The sequence below is a fragment of the Podarcis muralis genome, chromosome 3, assembly GCF_964188315.1.
Source record: "Podarcis muralis chromosome 3, rPodMur119.hap1.1, whole genome shotgun sequence".
NCBI classification, from domain to species: Eukaryota; Metazoa; Chordata; class Lepidosauria; order Squamata; family Lacertidae; genus Podarcis; species Podarcis muralis.
Genome location: NC_135657.1, coordinates 42184649 through 42203739, shown reverse-complemented (window position 1 = coordinate 42203739; position 19091 = coordinate 42184649). Strand labels below are relative to the sequence as shown.

The 19091-nt window shown below is 43.6% G+C and overlaps 1 protein-coding gene across 5 annotated transcripts in view; it reads right to left on the bottom strand.

Moving 5' to 3' along the window:
- AHCTF1 (AT-hook containing transcription factor 1) overlaps nt 1-9523 on the bottom strand; it is a 50583-nt gene extending 41060 nt beyond the window's left edge. The window contains exon 1 of one of the 5 annotated variants that reach the window (XM_028724172.2): nt 9107-9523. The gene's annotated coding sequence lies outside the window, so the exon portion shown is untranslated. Of the gene's footprint in view, nt 1-207; nt 230-8472; nt 8714-9106 lie in introns of those variants that run through there. The other 4 variants (XM_077925721.1, XM_028724170.2, XM_077925720.1 and 1 more) reach the window with 4 other exon arrangements.
- Nucleotides 9524-19091: the final 9568 nt, after the last annotated feature.

The following is a 19091-nucleotide window of genomic DNA, read 5'->3' as shown; positions in this document are numbered from 1 at the left end:
CTACTACAATATTCATGGTCTAAGGGAACTCAAATTCTGCAGTCAAAATAATTGCTTTTTCTGCGTAATTTACTCCTTTTCAATTATCCTTATCTGTAAATACCAGAATTTTCTAGCAAAGCCTAGAGGAAGTAAAGGATATTAATCATAGGTGATAACCAATGTTACTCACACTCAGAGGAGACCCACTGAAATCAAATGATTTACCTGACAGCATTAGATATCACCCTTAACTTTAGAAGATGGTAATCTGCAGGGGTTACAGATGAGAGTCAATAGTAATGGATCTATACCTGGTTCCAAAGTATATCTTATGTAACAAACACATTTCCCACAAATTGTAAACTTTCATCAGTAGCTAAGAATCAAGTTTACTAATCACTAGTATTACTAAGGTTTATTAAAATAAATGTCAACAGCTTCAATATGTCACTGCCTATGCCAAACACTGAATGTGTAAGACACACAGGTAGCACACACAACCTTAAAAAGGTAAAGGTAAAGGACCCCTGACAGTTAAGTCCAGTCGCAGACGACTCTGGGGTTGCGGCGCTCATCTCACTTTACAGGCTGAGGGAGCTGGTGTTTGTCCGCAGACAGTTTTCAACATGACTAAGCCGCTTCTGGCGAAATCAGAGCAGCGCACGGAAATGCCGTTTACCTTCCCGCCGGAGCGGTACCTATTTATCTACTTGCACTTTTTGGTGTGCTTTCGAACTGCTAGGTTGACAGGAGCTGGGATTGAGCAACGGGAGCTCACCCCATCGTGGGGATTCAAACCGCCGACCTTCTGATTGGCAGGCCCAAAAGGCTCAGTGATTTAGACCACAGCACCACCCACGTCCCTTACTGATACTGATTTGGGAGGAGGGAAAAGATGGGGAAACTAGAGCAAGAACAACAATTAAGATGGTTTCCCACCTCTTTTTATAACCACAGGGGGTTTTTTAAATACCATATTGACTTGCAAAGTTACAGCAAGAAACAAAGTAAGCTGGGGGAGAGAGAGAAAAGATGGAAGGACATTTGCTATGATTTCTCATCACTTTAGTTCTCCTACAACAACTTTTTAAAAAAATATGTGCACATTGTATGTAAATAAGAGACTTAATACACATTGTTTACATATTCATTGGCATAGAATTACTGCTATCCTGACAGTGGCCTCGTTGCTTCACTTTTTTTCTAAAATATTGTTCACTGACTGTGTGGAAGCTGCATTCTTTAAATCATGTCTACTCAGAAGTAAATCCCATTGAATTCAATGGAGCTTTTCCTCTGATAAGTGGAGCTATGATTGAAGCCTTAATCTGCTTCCTACTGTGAATTTCAAAGACCGATAGAAGGAATAATTCATTATTGTTATTTTCACATGAAAAAGTGACCTCTTTTGTTAACTGCTGACTTTGTGCCTGCTCCTCAGTTGAAGTCTGAGGATACCAAGCTGTAAAACAAAATCATGCTTACTGAGAACATTCTGAAACATACATTCGTTTAGGCACTGTTTCAGCAGATACACATAGAACAAATTTCTGTATAAAATGTGCATTTATGAAATAAAGAGCTGCATTACAGAAATGGTTTATAAAAGGGGGATTACACTGGTACTGGAGCGCCTGTTAAATGTTTAATATACCCACAGGAATTCATATAACCTAAAAAAGAAAGAGCAAAATATCAACAGGGTACTAAACTATCACTCCCTGATGTCTGGGTGAGGGGGAGCCAGAACTAAATTTATGCCGAACTGTAAAATCAAGTTAGCAAGGCTGCAAGCCCAACCCCGCTTTCCAGGGAGAATCCCCATTGAATTAAATTGGAATTACTGCCAAGTAGACATGGGTAGGCTTGCAGCAATAGGTGGCTTTGTGATGGCCACTTAGCTACTTCATACACTTTGTCTTTAAGCTGCCACAAGAGTTTGTTCTTGCTACAACTGATAAATAGGGATACCCCTCTGAAAAGGCATTAATTCTGAAGTCAAATACATAGGGAAGGGAAGAGTTGTAAATATCTACAAATGGACATCCATCAAGCTCTGTGACATACATAAAAGATTATGTATACCTCTACATCAACAGACAACAAAATGAAATATACTTGTGTAAAATAAACCAATTGCAGAATAACAAAGGCAAGGTAAAAATTAAAGGACCCCTGGACGGCTAAGTCCAGTCAAAGGCGACTATGGGGTGTGGCGCTCATCTCGCTTTTCAGGCTGAAAGAGCCAGCGTTTGTCCAAAGACAGCTTTCTGGATCATGTGACCAGCATGACTAAACTGGTTCTGGCACAACAGAACACCATGACAGAAGCCAGAGCACACGGAAATGCTGTTTACTGTCCCATCACATCGGTACGTATTTATCTACTTGCATTGATATGCTTTTGAACTGCTAGGTTGGCAGAAGCTGGGACAGAGCAACGGAAGCTCACCCCATCACATGGATTTGAATTGCCAACCCTTCCATAGGCAAGCCCAAGAGCAGGGGTTCTCAAACTAAGGTTCGCGGGCCGAATGCAGCCTGCCAGGGTCCTAAATCTGGCACACCCGGCCACTGCAGAACCTGCTACAAAGCCATCGAGGAGGAGACTCAACACGCTTTGGAGAGCTTGTGCCGCGGTGCCTTTAAGCAGAGCAGGCGGGAGGGAAAGAGGCGGGTCAGGATTTCCCCCTCCTGGCCCTGCCCTGCCTTGACATCCGGCCTGTCCCTCCCCACGTGTGTCCGCCTCCCTCGATCTCCAACCACCATGCTGTTCGCTTGCGCCCTGTGGGATTATGTTTCACAATTTTGCAAACCTTGATAAAACTATTTTAAAGAGTTCCTCAAGCTCTTAATAAGTTTTTGGTCTGGAAGGTCACAGGTTGTGCAATAAGCAAGTTGAGCAAAACATGGAAACATAGCCCAAACATACAAAATGTGCATCATCACTCAACATTTGCAAGGCCAGGAACAGACCTGGTTGGCAGATAAGTTTCCTGGCACCTCAAACATTATAGCCAATTAGATCCTGAATGTGAGCACTGGCACCATCCAGCAACATAGGAACATTTCCTTTACAGAGAGTGAAAAGATTTATCACACTTATAATGGTATGTGTGTGTTGTGTGTGAATTTAACCTGCAATCTCAGTATTCTTTTTAAACTCAGTTTAAGACTAGAGACTCATTAGATCTGCAAGAGAATTATTTACACATGCCAAGTTTTGCAAGTGTTCCGGCACAGGTGCATAGCAGGATCTGATGGGCTCTAGTGAAAACAGACTGAATAGTTTCATTGAGCTCACCGTGACCGCTAATTTTACAGAATGTCCTCAACGGGCATTTGCCTTTACCAGATTAGACCCTGGGGTCTATGCCCTCAATTCTCCACCACCAAAGTTAAGGAGGACATTGTTGTAAGTTTCAGTGACTGCCAAATCTGCATAGCCCAATTACTCCTCCTCCTTCCAAAAGTCAAGATACATTTCTTCTAAGTCTCTGTTTTCTAGTTAACATTATATTATCTGTAGGAGCAACATGCCATTTAGTTAAAAAAAATATGTGCCATACAAATGGAGACATTCAATATCATTCAATGTGTCATAAATCAACAGGTCTATACATACTGTTTTGTAGTTTTTAAAACAACAACAACTCAATATGGATAGCAAAGGCTTTTTTATTTTAAGCAAACTACTATTAATCTGAAGTTTACAAAAAGGCTACCAAACAGTGGAGAATATTAAAGCCCAAGGCCTGCCAAGCACCCTGCTGCTTTTGGAACACCTGGAATACCTTTGTACAACTAAAGGATATGATAATTAAAAATGTACCAAGATATTCAGAAACTAATTCAAAAACAAAACAATATTCTGAAAGTATGTTGCCAATGGCAAGGACAATAGGAAAGACAACATTACCAGAGTCACTTTTCCACTGTTTTGTATCCTTTTTCCACAGCATGTGAAGTGCATCAGTACAAGCATCAAACATGGCAAATGGAACAAGAATTGGATTTTTTAAAGTAACTTTTCTTTACAATGTTTTCCTTAACAGGAAAGCACAAAAAGCTAATCTCTCAATTTTCTTTAAAAGCCATGCACACTCTGTCTACATTTGTGTTTACTAATCAAATCTAGATAGGTAGTTCTCCTTCTCTGGACATTAAGGGTACATTTTTGGTCTGTAGGGAAAGGGAAATGTTAGTAAAGTCACACCCACACCTTAAAGCACATGGCTTCCCCCAAAGAATCCTGGGATCTGTCGTTTGTAAAGAGTACTACAAATTGTAGCTCTGTGAGTGGTAAACTAGAGTTTCCAGGCTTTTAGGGGAAAGCCATGTGTTTTCAATGTATGATGTGAATGCAGCTGAAGGCTACAATTTTATCAGTGGTAGACACTCAGATATATAAACTAGGTGCCAAATTGCTCCCTAAACCAGGGTTACTTGCCAAAACAGAATACCTAGTTGCCATTTTGGGGCCAGACAGCTCAAAAGTTGAATTTTTCAATATGACTTTTTGGTTCCTGAAATTCATTCTGATTGTGCAAAATATACCAGAATTCTACAGGATGTGTTCCTTGTGTGTGAAAACAGTCAAGATCCAAGGATCCCCAGGCATGCACCTCCAAGTGGTGGACCATCCTTGCTCCTGGGCATCTTCCCTTGGTCGCAAATGGCCTAATACCCATGGGCAAAATGCGCCTGGCAAATTTTGAACACTTGATTTTATATACATTTACTTGAGCATAAGGACTACTTAACTTTGCAGGACTTCCTTCTCAGTTACACAGGATCCCTAAATGACCATTGTTTAGAGCAGTGTTTCCCAACCTTGTGCCTCCAGCTGTTTTTGGCCTACAATTCCCATCATCCCTTGCCACTGGTCTTGCTAGTCAGGGATGATGGGAGTTGTAGGCCAAAAACATCTGGAGGCACAAGGTTGGGAAACACTGGTTTAGAGGATCTCTACTTGGAAGAAATGTACATCTAATATAGATTTATTCCTCTCTACCTCTGCTTATGGAAGCAAATCAGGATTTCCCCTTCCATTTTTAGACTGACTTGCATTTGAACAGCTATTCAATATTAAAGAGTAGGATTTTTATCCTGAAGACCACCATCCAGCAGAATGATAGATCACTCATTTGTGGCTTGCAAAAATTTCTGACTTCGGGTTACCACCTTCTGAAACAGTTAAACGTTCACTATTTTTCTATTTTTATTTAAGGTATTTATATCTCACTCTTCAGTTCTGGATAAGTTGTTCTCCTTTGGCAGCTACTTAGTTGTTTCAAAATATTTTAGAGTTGCAGTAGGGAGTTAAATTTGATGAATGCCCAGAAAAATCATGAAATCTGTGGCATTAGGGCTGGTTGCTTTTCTATTCACATTGCAATGGGGTCCATGAGGCATCTATAAATTAACTGTCCATTCTATTAAAATCAATTTTCTGCTTCCCCACCCCAGGATATTTTTACATCTCTTTTGATTCCAATCACGCTGTGTGAAAGACTACTGTAGTGCACAGTGGTACCTCGGGTTACATACGCTTCAGATTACAGATGCTTCAGGTTACAGACTCCGCTAACCCAGAAATAGTACCTCGGGTTAAGAACTTTGCTTCAGGATGAGAACAGAAATCGTGCTCCGGTGGCACGGCAGCAGTGGAAGGCCCCATTAGCTAAAGTGGTGCTTCAGGTTAAGAACAGACCTCCAGAACGAATTAAGTACTTAACCCAAGGTACCACTATATTCTATGTGGGGCTGCCTTTAAAAATGGTACAGAAACTGAAGGTAGTTCAAATTACTGGAACTGGACATTTGATTATATTATGGAAGAGTTCTACCAATGCTGATTTTAATCCATAAAGCCCTAAACAGCTTCAGGCAAGGTCACTTGAGATATTGCCTCTTCCCGCATATGCCTGCCTAAATCCCCTTCAGGCTCTGCTGCAGGTGCACCCACCAAGTGAAGTGAGGTAAGTGGTTACCAGGCAGAGGGCAGTGGTACCCTTTTACAGAATAGTCTCTCCAAAGTAGCTTGGCTGGGACATTCTCTATGGTCTTTTCAATGCAAGGTCAACACCTTTTTTTCCAACCAAGCTTCTTAATTGCATTTTAAAATTGACTTCAAGCTGCTGCGGCTTATCATGGTTTTAATTTGAGTGGCATACCACTTACACTGTCTCCTATAAAGGAAAGTATTTGCTATCTTATTGCTTTTTGTTGATTAAAATTAGTATTTTTTAAAATACTGTCATAATTGTAAACTACCCAGGGAATATTTACTGATACGGAGCCATACGTATTTAATAAATGATAAATAAAATAGAATATATTCCAATGCCAGCTAAGGGTAGAAATAGATGACTACCTTACAGGTTACAAAATCACACACCCCCGTTTCACCCTTCAACTCCAATCCAAGAAGGTTCACTAGGTGCCTTCATTATACACCTTTAGGCACCAGGAAAAAATGCTCCTCCTTAATCAGGCCTTTGCTTGATTGACATTCAATGCCCTTGGGGGGGGGGAAGGGTTATTGGGTTGGTTTTGTTTTTATTTTGATTATGTATTTTGTGTTTTTATCTTGTGAACGATCCTAACACCCACAAGTATAGGGTGGTATACAAATTTAATTATAGTAATAATAATAATAATCTCCCTCGCTTTCTCGCGCAACATATAATGAACACAACTGAACTACCACAACTGAACAATGATGATTTCCAATAGTAAAAACTTCAAACTGGTAAGACATTTTCTGGCTTACAGACTCAAACTCTTCAGCTGCCATGCTTTCAAAGATGTTTACTACAACATCTTCTAGGAGATAAAGCTCAACTCAGGAATGGCTGACAATATAAATCATTTTTATTTGCAACTTTAAAAGAACAGGAGACCTAGTCATTAAAGATACCTTAGGTTCTTTTCCACTGGGTTATTACACTTCCCTAAATGAGTCATAAGCAGAGATCCAAGTGCTGGTACAGAAGAAAAACAAGCGGGATGAGGAACATATTTATACAGGAAGTTCAAGTAGGGTGGTCATAGTGTTCACTCCATATTGAACTGATTTCATCCAGCTAATGAGCTGGCCAAGTATTGCAGGACAATGGGATTCTACATGTTGCGCACCTTGTAACTTAAAGGAAACATTTGACTGAAACACACAGTAAGCTGTTTCAGATTGATGCAGATGAAACATTTGAAGTTATGGACATATCTTTGTTGAAGTGAAATACTTATTTTACATTAAAATTGTAAGTGGGGAATTTGTGGCCCTCCAGACATTATTATCCTCCAACTTCCATCAGTTCTAGTCAATGGTCTAATGGTCCAGGATGTTGGGAATTGTAGTTCAGCAACATTTGGCAGGCCACAAGTTCGCCAGCCTTGATTAATATGCTTTTAGAGTAGCCTATTTTTTCTAAATAGAAATGTTTCCAGGGCACCTAACAAGTTATATTTTAGTTGTATACATGCAATAAAGGTACAGCAGATATGAGCAGAATAGTACAATTTTAAAAAGAAGCCTAGTAAAATAAAATAAAATAAAATAAAATAAAGAGGTATTTGCCCAGTATAGAAAAAGACCAAGTGGGCACTGAATCTACCAGGTCACACACAGGTTGTATCAGTTTATTTTGTTAGGACCAAGAATTAGTATTGTTCCCACTATATCTGCAAACATATCTAGAAGTATGCACAATAAGCCCAACCAAGGACCCAACAGTTACACCTCAGTTAAGTCTGAACTGAAACAATGAAAGCCGGTTTTACAGTAAACTCAAGGATAGTAAACAATAAAATAAGGACCCAGTATGATTATTATTTGGGGTATTATTTTACACCAACCTCTCTATAGTCCTGCCAAATACAGCATGCATGTTTTTAAAACACACCAAGAGACAGGCACTAAAAAGTTACATGGATTTCATGGCAATATTGAACAACATCTACATTGTAGTCAAACATTCACAAGAGAAGACTATTTATGAAGATGGTTGAACTTCTCTGCGTAATGCATTCTGGTACTGTATAGTTCTTATCGCACACTGAATTCAAAGCAAGATACCAGTCACCTATACCCATCCATTGATACAATTTGGTTGTCTATGGATCCACCAGCACTTGCCACTTCTCAAATCTAGATCTCATCCTATCATGCAACTCTAAAATGTTCAACTTTTGCACACTAGCTAAGACTCAAGAAACAAAAGAACATACGATGGTTTTCTCTAGTCCCCATTCAGAAATGCCATCTCCAACCTGCAGCCTTGAGAGGCGATATCCACCCTGACTCAGGATTCTACCACACCATTCCAGCCCAATAACATCATGATTCTATGATGCCGAGTTAGAACCAAGCCCGGGTTATTCCAATAGTACTTACTCCCAAGGAATTAGGGCCTGCAATGGCACGCACGCTTCCTTGCAATCAAGTCTCGCTTTGCACCCAGAATCGGGCTGCCCACGTGCCCTCACCTCAAATTAAAACCACCCAGCCTGCAGAACCAGGAATCGGAAAGCAAATTATAACTCTACGCAATGGCCCTCGAGGGGGGGAAAATGGCTGTTCCTCCACCGTTTCAGTTGTTTGTCACGAACTGTCACATGTTCGCCGTGTTGTAGTTTTAAGAGCGTAGGTTGAAAGCGACAGGACCGCGAGCGGAACACGAACCGGGAAGCCCCCTCGCCTCAGCGGGCAGGGGTCGGGCGGAAGAGCCCCTTCAGGCCGCCGCCCCCGTCCAGCCACGCTCGCTTAAGTCGCTCGACAGCAGCACGCCGCACTCCCCCCCCCCCGCCTGCAGTTGCCGCCTTGCTTGCCTTCCCCAGCCCGACGGGCCGTCTCGGCGTCCCCGCGCTCGGGAGGGCAAAGGGCGAAGGAGAGGCCTCGCCCCCGTCAGCCTCCGAGGCTGGGCGTGTGCGAGGGAGGCTTCCCCGGGGAAGGCAGGCGCCTGAAGCGCCCGGCAGAGCCATGTGCACCACCCGCAGACGCTTACATAAGCAGCCTGGGGGTGGCCCGCCTCAGGCCGCCCGGCCCAAAACAGGGCCTACCAGCCTGGTCCGCCGCCCGCCCGCCTACCTGCCCGCCGGCCTCCCTCTTCGCGGGCGGTACCTGCTGCTCAGGCGGGTGTCGCCGCCTCCGCCGCTTTGCCGCTCGGCCTCCCGTCAGAAAGGCGACATCTCTCTCCCTCCCTCGCACCCGCCGCAGCGGTTGGGGAAGGCCGGCGAACGTGCGCCCCTCCTCGGGCGGGCTCTCTGCGCCGGGCCTGCTCAGTCGCCGGCCGCCGCGCGCGCTCTCGCTCGGTATCTGTCTGCGCAGCAGCAGCCGCCTCGTCGTCGTCGTCGTCGTCCTCTTCCTCCCCCCCACCCGCAATCACTCACCGGCAAGCAGGAGGAGAGCGGGGGGGTGTGGGAGGAGGAAGGCTGACCTCTCGCGAGAACAAATCACAGCCGCCGCGGGAATTTTCAAATTCTTGAGCTCTTGCTGTTGTTTCTTTTAATTGTTCGCCGTGCGAAGCCAGACGAAGCAGTAGGAGCGGAAAGCACCCGGGCGCTGCCTTCGCCAAACTACAAGGCCCAGCATGCACCGCTTCGAACGTAGCCGCGGAGGAGACAGTCTCGGGCGTCTTGAAGGCGGGGGTTTTCCTTAAAGGTTTAAAAGGCGGCCGTGGCCTTTCCGTTGGCCATGTGCTCACGTGGGCCACGATCTGGCGCATGTTTACTTAGCAATAAGGGCAACTGTGTACCATAGGAATTACTCTCCTTTTCTTTTTCTTCTATTTCCTTTCTCCCGGCTTCTTTGTGTTTCTTTTTTCCCTTTTTTGTAGCTGTTTTTAAAAATTATTATTTCCATTCGTTTTCTATATCTTACCGTATTATGATAAAACTTTAATAAAAATCTTAACATACGCAGGCTTACTCGCAAGTGAGTCCTCCTAGGGCATTATTATATTTACATTATCTTTTGTCAGGTGAGCAGCTCCCAAGTCTCTTGTGAACCCAGCTGCCGTGAAATTTATTTGTTCACACATTCAAGGTAGCTGGAGTTGTATATTGCTGTCCCTGTTACATAGGAAAGGCCTACTGTTAGTTGCAGTTTTCACTTGGATGACAAAAATGACATGATTTGGGATGAAAAACAAATGCACAAAAAGATTACCGGTGATAGAATGGATGCCTATTGTACAATATTTTCTTAGTGTTCATCTGCAAACAGAATGCATCATAGTTGTGCATTTCCATCTGCTTACATTTATTTTTGTTAAAAAAAATTTTGCTACTAATAACGTTGCAGCAGTGGCTATGTTTGTTAATAAACAATTTCCAAAAATCTTTTCCAACTTTACACAGCATTGTAGGGTTGGAAAGGACCCCAGGAGTCATCTAGTCCAACACACTGCAATGCATTAATCCTGCCCACAGCTATCTCTGGGTGGGTTTGAATCATAAAAATGCATTGCTCTGGTGCTGCTGAAGGACTGCCAGAAGCCATTTGAACATAGCAACCTGTACAGAATGTCTAGCCATTCCCCCACTCTCCAATTCAAAACCTATATCTCATATGCTATGCAAGTGGAAATCTCCATTGGTAATAACTTTCCTACTGAAGTCTATTACAAGGGCAGCACTGGTAGGTGTGTGAATGTTTTCCTGTTCGTGAACTGATCACTCCAGAAGTGAAGATTGTAATTGGCATTAGTGCTGTTCTTAGGACCTGGAGTTTTTCCCAGCCCATACTGACTGCCTGTATTGAGTTGTATTCAGTTGCATTTACATGAAAACCAGGAAGTGATGAGGTCCAAGCTACATATTACATTAACTGCATAATTTGCCATTTTGTTTCTGATCTTTTCCTTTTACAAAAGAGCTCTGAAGGTTCAAGTACTGGGTTGGAGGAGCAATATGAATGCTTGCCTCTTGTGCTGCAGCCCCTATGAAAATTGCCCCTCAACCCCAGCTAGTATTTGATATTGTTGGGAAGCCGTTACTGCAAGCTAGTGCAGTGGTACCTCAGGTTACATACGCTTCAGGTTACAAACGGTTCAGGTTACAGACTCTGCTAACCCAGAAATAGTACCTTGGGTTAAGAACTTTGCTTCAGGATGAGAACAGAAATCGTGCTTCGGCGGTGCGGCGGCAGTGGGAGGCCCCATTAGCTAAAGTGGTGCTTCAGGTTAAGAACAGCTTCAGGTTAAGAACGGACCTCCGGAACAAATTAAGTACTTAACCCGAGGTATCACTGTATTTGGAGTTGCCAGTCAATTTGTTTATCAAATCTTGCATGTGTGAAATAAGCTTAACTGAATTAAGTGGGATTTACTTTTGTGGGATATCCAGCTTTGTATAAACAAGATGCTTAAGTCTAATTCAGGGGTAGACAACCTAATGCCTGGGGCCTGGATGCAGCCCAAGCACCTCAATCTAGCCCGCGGATGGTCCGGGAATCAGACTGTTTTTACATGAGTAGAATGTGTCCTTTTTAAAAAAAATGCATCTCTGGGTTATTTGTGGGGCATAGGAATTCATTCTTTTATTTTCTTCTTTTTCTTTTTTCAAAAATTAATGCACAAAAGGGTTAAAACCATAGTGTAAGCTGTCCTGCCAAGCTTAGCTCGCCTTGGGAAGGGACTAGGTACCGGTAATCAAGACTTTGTTACCTGAGAAGCTCAACCTGTGAAGAAGCTAAGCTGGAGCATCCAGTTTAGTTGCATGGCTCTCACAAGCCATTCTTGTTTTCCTATAACCAATAATTTAGGAACTTCCACTGCTTTGAAACAAAGCCAAGTTTTACTGTCTGTGGAACTTTCTGAAGCACATGAATCTGACCTTTGAAGAGTTTGTAGGTAAACCATTTTAAACTTAACAAAACGGGTGGCAGGGGAAGAGGGAAATTTTAGAACTTACAAAGGCATATTTTAAAGGTTTAACAGTCTATATTTTCACATCTTACTTTGCTGCATATTTTGTGATTTTAAATCTTTGCTGGGGTTCTCTCACCAAAGATTATTTGCCCCAAACTTGGATATTGGCCAGGAATTCTTCTTTAGCATACCATTTTTTTCCTTGAATCAACACCTTTCAATTATGAGTCTATAAACAGACTTGCCTAAAGTGTAAACTCTAATGCAGCCACCACACTCATATGCTAATGTAACAGAATATTTTACAAGCATAAGAATTCCAGCACAGGCAGACATATACAACCTAACACATTCATCCATACATACCTAATGATACCTTGTTGATAGGTCAATGTTTTTCATGTATGAAAAACTTCTCCCTCTCTTTGTGTCAAGAAAGAATGCCACAAACCTCTATGCTTCTGTGGAGATATGAGCTAGTATTAATTGTGCGTGTGGCCTTGCCTGCCCCCCAAATGTTACAATCCACTTTCTTGTTACAATATGCGCTTCCTGACAGCATTCATAACCTTTATGCTTTTCAGTAAAACAAAGAACACTTATTAGGCAGTGCACAGTGGAACAGAAAAGCTGCCTTTGCATTCTCTGGATAAAGTAAGTTTGACAGCCATGAATACATTATCTGGAAGCCTGTTGTCCCAGTGTTTTGCCCTACACTGTTCCAGGAGAACCATGTTATGTAACCAATTAGAACTTAAATATATACCATTATTTACTTCCTCAGGCAAAGGTAATGACCATTTTAATGTAATGCAGGTCTTGTCATAAAATGATATGTCATACTTAATTTAAACAAGTTTCTCTCCTGTGTTGTACTTTGGCATTTGGGAAGTCTATTTCTAGTGCTCATAAAACAGAAGTCAAAAGGAAAAAGGGGAGAAATACTGTTCCCTTGTTGAAATGCATTCATAAGTAATGAGCACTTTTTATTATATAATAGTATTCCTCCACAGACCTCACTATATTGTATCAGCTTCTGACACAGATGAGACCACAACTGAGCTCCTTCAATGGGACTTTAGTGTGCTTTTGTTGATTTGTGAGTTGTAAACCACCTTGAATTCCCACCAAGTAAAATGGTGGTGCAGAAATGTAAAACAAAGAAACAAAATTATTAATGAGCATGTCTACAAACTCTTTCAGATTTACAGATTGCTTTGGGAGTATTAGATACGACGGGTTGTACCCATTGCTGCCTTCAACCCATTCAAAGCCAGGCACAGTTTTTGCCAATCCCTGTTAAATATTGCAGCCCTCCAGACTATTGGAAAGATGCTAGCTAGCCACAAGAGCCTGAGAGACACTACTGAGAGAGCCAGTGTGGTGTAGTGGTTAAGAGCGGTAGTCTGCTAATCTGGGGAACCGGGTTCGCGTCTCCGCTCCTCCACTTGCAGCTGCTGGGTGACCTTGGGCCAGTCACACTTCTCTGAAGTCTCTCAGCCCCACTCACCTCACAGAGTGTTTGTTGTCGGGGAGGAAGGGAAAGGAGAATGTTAGCCGCTTTGAGACTCCTTAAAGGGAGGGAAAGGCGGGATATCAAATCCAAACTCTTCTCTACTGCAGTATTGCCTATGTGATATAAAAACAGCTTCAGTTTGGTTTACTTTGCAATAAAAGGAAGGAGGTTGATGGAGGAATATTGGCCAACTCAAGGGAGGTGATATCAGTCTTCTACATAGGACATATCCAATCAAATTATCATTACAATAGGCTGCGCCTCTGGGCCCATTGTTTGAATCCAAATCCATTCATGTCAAGGAGAGACTGACAACTAAAGAAACAAAATAAAGAAAGAAAGAAACAAAGAATTAACTCTTTTAGTGGGGTATCACTACTGCTTTGGAACTCCTTGGAAGCGAGCGCCTTTGCTGTATTGTTTTTGGTGCCTGTTTATAACACTTTTGTTTAGGCAAGCCAATTCAGACATGTAGAAGTTATATATGCCTTATCTCTTTTTAGCTACTGTTGATTTTAATAATCTCTTGAATCCTTTAAAATACGTGTTTTTAACTTTTATACTGAGAATGTTCTATTTTATATTTTTATGAACCGCTTAGGTTTTCTTATAATCATTCAGTATATAAATTTTGTTAACCAAATGAATAAGTGCCATCCTATCGAGGAGAGAACCCACCCCATCTTGCTATGAAATGCAGTCGTACTAGGTATGTTATAGCCTAGGGCTGTCCATGAATGACATCTCCTGTATCTAACAGTAGTAGCAGTAGTAGTAGTAGTAGTAGTAGTAGTAGTAGTACCCCGCCCATATGACTGAGTTGCCCCAGCCATTCTGGGTGGCTTCAAACATATATACATTAAACATACACCTTTAAGTGCTTCTGCTACGGTAGCACTGCACTCAATGTCAGGAACCCATTTACAACAGGGGTGGGAATCCTCAAGCTCTGGGGCCAAATGCAGTCCCCAGAATATACCATGCGTTGGCCCTGCTCCACACCTTCCTCAAGTGCTTTTGCCTGCCTGGAAAGTCCCCTTGAGTTGGGATAATGCCTCTTGTTTGCCTACATGAAGGGTGCCTTGCTTATCATGGTAGTTTTGTTTCATTTTTTAAAATCCTTAATTCAGCAAGATCCTGTACATGCTTGACAACAATGGTTTAGAGTAAAACATGTACAGTGCAGGGGATTTTGTAAAAAATTAGCAACGCTACGTAACATTCTGTTTTACCGAGAATACACTACTAGCCTAAAAATGGAGATACATCTCAGCCTTTCTGGCAGGATTGTTAATTGCATGCCCACATGATATTTCTGTGTTGACTCTCCTTATTGGCAGCTATTCAACCTTGATGATCAATAATAGATGTGCTTTGCAATGTGTAATCAATGCATGTATGTTTTGTTTGAAAGCTGTGCTCATCTGCTGATTAAATGTTTAATCGGTGATAAATGCTTACTGACATCAAAACCAAAGTAATTACAGGCTCAATGAGCCAGAAACAGCATAATGGGAATTCTACTGTTCTCCAGTAGAGTAGGAATAATTTAATAGAAGAGGGCATTGCAAAACCTAGGAAAAAAGCAGACCTAATTGGTGGCAGAATGAGCTGCCTAGGAAAAGTGACTGAAGTCACTGAAAGCGGAACTTAGAGCATCGCTCCCAAGAGGCATTTTACTCCCTCATACTCTGCATAATTAACTTATGGGATTTACTACCACAAGATCCAGTGATAGCCATTAGTGTCACAGTTCCAAGTAAAGCTTAGGCAAATTTCTGGAAGAGAAGCCTATCAATGAAAATTAACCAGATAAATTAATTGCACACCCCACCTTTCCTCCAAGGAGTTCAAGTTCGCATATTTGTAGCTAGTGATGAAAATAAGATCTTTTCTTAGGGTCTTCTCACCAGACTTCATATTCCCATTGGAAGCTTCCCCATAGGTATTTGGATGACCATGATGGGTAATAGGATGTTGGACTAGTTAGGCCTTTGGTCTGATCCAGCAGGGCTCTCCTTTTAACTGTTACAGGCTGTTGTTTTGTCCCTGTACATTTTCCTTTTGTTCTTGCCATTTAATATTAGGAGGAGGAGGACTACATATACCACCCTGACGACTTTGGTGAAAGGGAGTTACACTGCATATAAATGTAACAAAACAAAAAAAATGAACCTGAGTTAGGAACCCTTAAAGAGGCCTTTTAGATTCTATCTGCCTCTCCAACATTCATAGAGATAGAAGTGGAAATGGGTACCATGAGATTATTTGTCATCCATAAAACAGAGCAGGTACGCAATCAGTTTATTCTGTTTGTATAACTCCAAGTGTCATACAGACTAGCAGGGTAGCAACATGTATCTGGTCCCTTAGTGATTTTGCAGCTCAAAGGACCATTGGAACAGCAACAATATATTCAAATACAGATCCATGTCTGTGCAGGAATTCAAGTCTAGCAGGACTCTTGAGTCTATAGTTTCCTAGCAGCGTCAAGCTCACTCCAACTCATCTCATTCTACTACACATTTGAGTGAAGACAGCTTGGCTGAGCCTGAAAGTTCAGCAAACTTGTTTGCTGAGTATACTTCCCTGTGAGGTGCAATTTCAAGTGATCTGAAAGAGAGGACTCACCTGATAGATGCCTCCCTTATAGTAAAAGCATTTTGGTACAGCACCATTTATGTTACAAGCTCAAACAGAAGTACAAAGAGCCTGTTGAGGAGTATGAAATGCATTCCACTGGAACAGACACATTTGACCTGGGGCATCGACAAATCTAAGCATTCCTGCTGCCTGCTGGCCATTTGTATGATAATCTTATGGCACTAATCACTACTGGGAAATAGGCAGATATTGCTTCCTTCATGATGCTGCATTCGCAGGACTGCTCTGTGTGGGCAGTGTTAGAATCAACCTAAAATGTTATGGTCAGAAGACAGAACTGTCAACTCAAAGCTTTGTTTCAAAAGCAGTACTTTAAAAAGCATCAGAAAGTGGTCTGAAAGCTGTGCTGAAGTTAAGCAGCTCTGCATCTAGTCAGTGCCTTGATGGAAACCTCTGTATGCTTCATAGGAGCAGAGGAAGACAACTGGGTCATCTAGCTCAGTGTTTCCCAACCTTTTTTGGGCAAAGGCACACTTGTTTGATGAAAAAAATCTCGAGGCACACCACCATTACAGCCCCGTGACGTCAGCGCGCAGCGTCGCGCCGGGAGGGACGCACGAAAGTGTAAGTTTCAATTTTTTCCCCTCCCCTCCTGTGTAAAGGGGAATGCACTCTGCTAAGTAAAGGCACTTGCCACAGCAGCGTCAACGTCACAGCACCCACCGGCACCCAAGAGAGAAGGGGTCTCAGCAGCCCTTTTGCCAGGAAGAGGAGCAAGAACGAGAGGAGGAGGAGGAAGAGGAAGAGAGTCCCCCCCAAAAAAACATTCTCCTTTTGATCTTCCTTATTTGCAATTCCTCATTGCAAAACAGCGGTTGATATAGAGCTGATTTTTTTGTTATTACAGTCCCCACCCCCTCACCTAGAAAAACACCCCCTGTCAATTTTATTATTATCATTATTATTATTATTATTCCCCGCCACTCTGGGAGGCTGAAGCCCTTTAAGGCTTCCTTCTGTCCACTCTCTGTGAATTACCTGCCCGGAGCGGGTTTCTGGGGGGGGGGCGCTGCTGCCGGTGTCCTCCCCGTTGAGTCTCGCCTTGCCCGGCGCGTGGCGGCCGCCCTTTCCCACACTCTGCCGGCTGCGCTGCCAAGCCCCGCGGCTCGGCCTGTCAGCGTTACCGGGCTCGGCGGGCGGTAATTTCCGAAGAAAGCCGGCACCGCTTGAAGAGCTGGCAAGCCCCCATTTGCATGTCTGTTTTCCGCAGCCCTTGGAGAGGATTAAGTTCCCTCCTTCCTGCCGGGGAACCTCCAAGCTTTGGGGGTGTGGGGGGGGAGGAGGCAGCAAAGCGAGGCAGGAAGGAGAGCGCGGCTTGGCTGGGTGAGCTTTGGCAGGGGCAGGGAATGAGAGCCGCGAGGCGGGCGCTGCGGGCGGAAGCGCTGCCCGCCGAGCTCGCAGGCAGCCAGGCAGGCAGACGGCGAGAGCCCCGCGCTGGGCGGCCTCTCCTCGCCGCCGCCGCCCCGCCTCTCGCCGCCCGACTCACCCGCCTCCCTCCCACGGAGGTAGGCTGGTGTGCCGTGGGAGGGAGGCGGGCGAGTCGGGCGGCGAGCACACGCGGGGCGGCGAGCGAGCTCCCTCCCACATCCCATCGCCGCTCGCTTCGGCCGGCCTACTGGGCTGTCGCAGGCGGAAGGCCTGCGCATGCGTGAGGTTTTCGCGCCTTCCTCCAGTAGGCCGGCCGAAGCGAGCGGCGATGGGATGTGGGAGGGAGCTCGCTCGCCGCCCCGCGTGTGCTCGCCGCCGCCGCCCTGCCTCTCGCCGCCCGACTCGCCCGCCTCCCTCCCACGGAACACAAGGCAACGTTCCGCGGCACACTAGTGTGCCGCGGAACACCGGTTGGGAAACACTGATCTAGCTCAGTAATGTCTGGCAGCAGCTATCTAAGGTTTCAGGCACGGGTTTCCCTGGACGGTTAAGTCCACTCAAAGGTGACTGAGGGGTGTGACACTCCTCTCGCTTTCAGGCCGAGGGAGCCAGTATTTGTCCACATACAGCTTCTGGGTCATGTAGCCAGCATGACTAAACCGCTTCTGGTGCAACAGAACACCATGATGGAAGCCAGAGCACACGGAAACGTTGTTTACCTGCACCTGGACCTTCTGCATACAAAACACGTACTCTGCCACTAGGTGACAGGCCTCCCTGAAATTCTACCTTGAATTCTATGGAAGGGAGATAAGATATAATGTAATGAAATACAAAACACAAGGAAAGAGTTTTAAATAGTAGAGTAATTGCTTGGTCCAACACAAATAATTGAACATCAATGTAGTGGGTCATAGCTCAATGGTAAAGTACATGCAGTTGATCCTCCTTTCATCCTAATGTGTTTTTAAATATGTCTTATACTGTAAGCTTTCAGGCAGGACCTATCTGAAATAGAGTGGTACCTCTGGTTACGAACTTAATTCGTTCCGGAGGTTCGTTCTTAACCTGAAACCGTTCTTAACCTGAGGTACCACTTTAGCTAATGGGGCCTTCCGCTGTCGCCGTGCGATTTCTGTTCTCATCCCTGAGGTAAAGTTCTTAACCTGAGGTACTATTTCTGGGTTAGCTGCATCTGTAACCTGAAGTGTCTGTAACCTGAGGTGTCTGTAACCCGAGGTACCACTGTACTTGTTTCATTTATTATTTAAGTACATTATTTTTGCTGAGCACATTATTTTTATTGTCTTAAGTGTAAGTAAAAGTGGATGCTTTAGCAGGGATGTCCAACATGTCAATCGCAATCTACTGGCTGATCCCCACAAGGTTTTGGTAGATCGTGGTAGATGCATTTCCCCTCCCCCCAGAAAGCTCAACAACTTTGACCTGAACCCCTAAAAACCGGGGGTAGATCACCACCAGGTTTTGATTTTGAAAGTAGATCGCAGTCTCTCGGAAGTTGGCCACCCCTTTAAAGCAAAGAAATCTGCATGATCCGAAACAAACAGAAGATAACATTGAACAAGTTATGAATAAATCCATATATTGTATGATACAAGATGCTATGATACAAGTGTTCTGCTAGAGCAGGCTACCTGGGCTATTCTTTTAGTAAAATGAAATGCTAA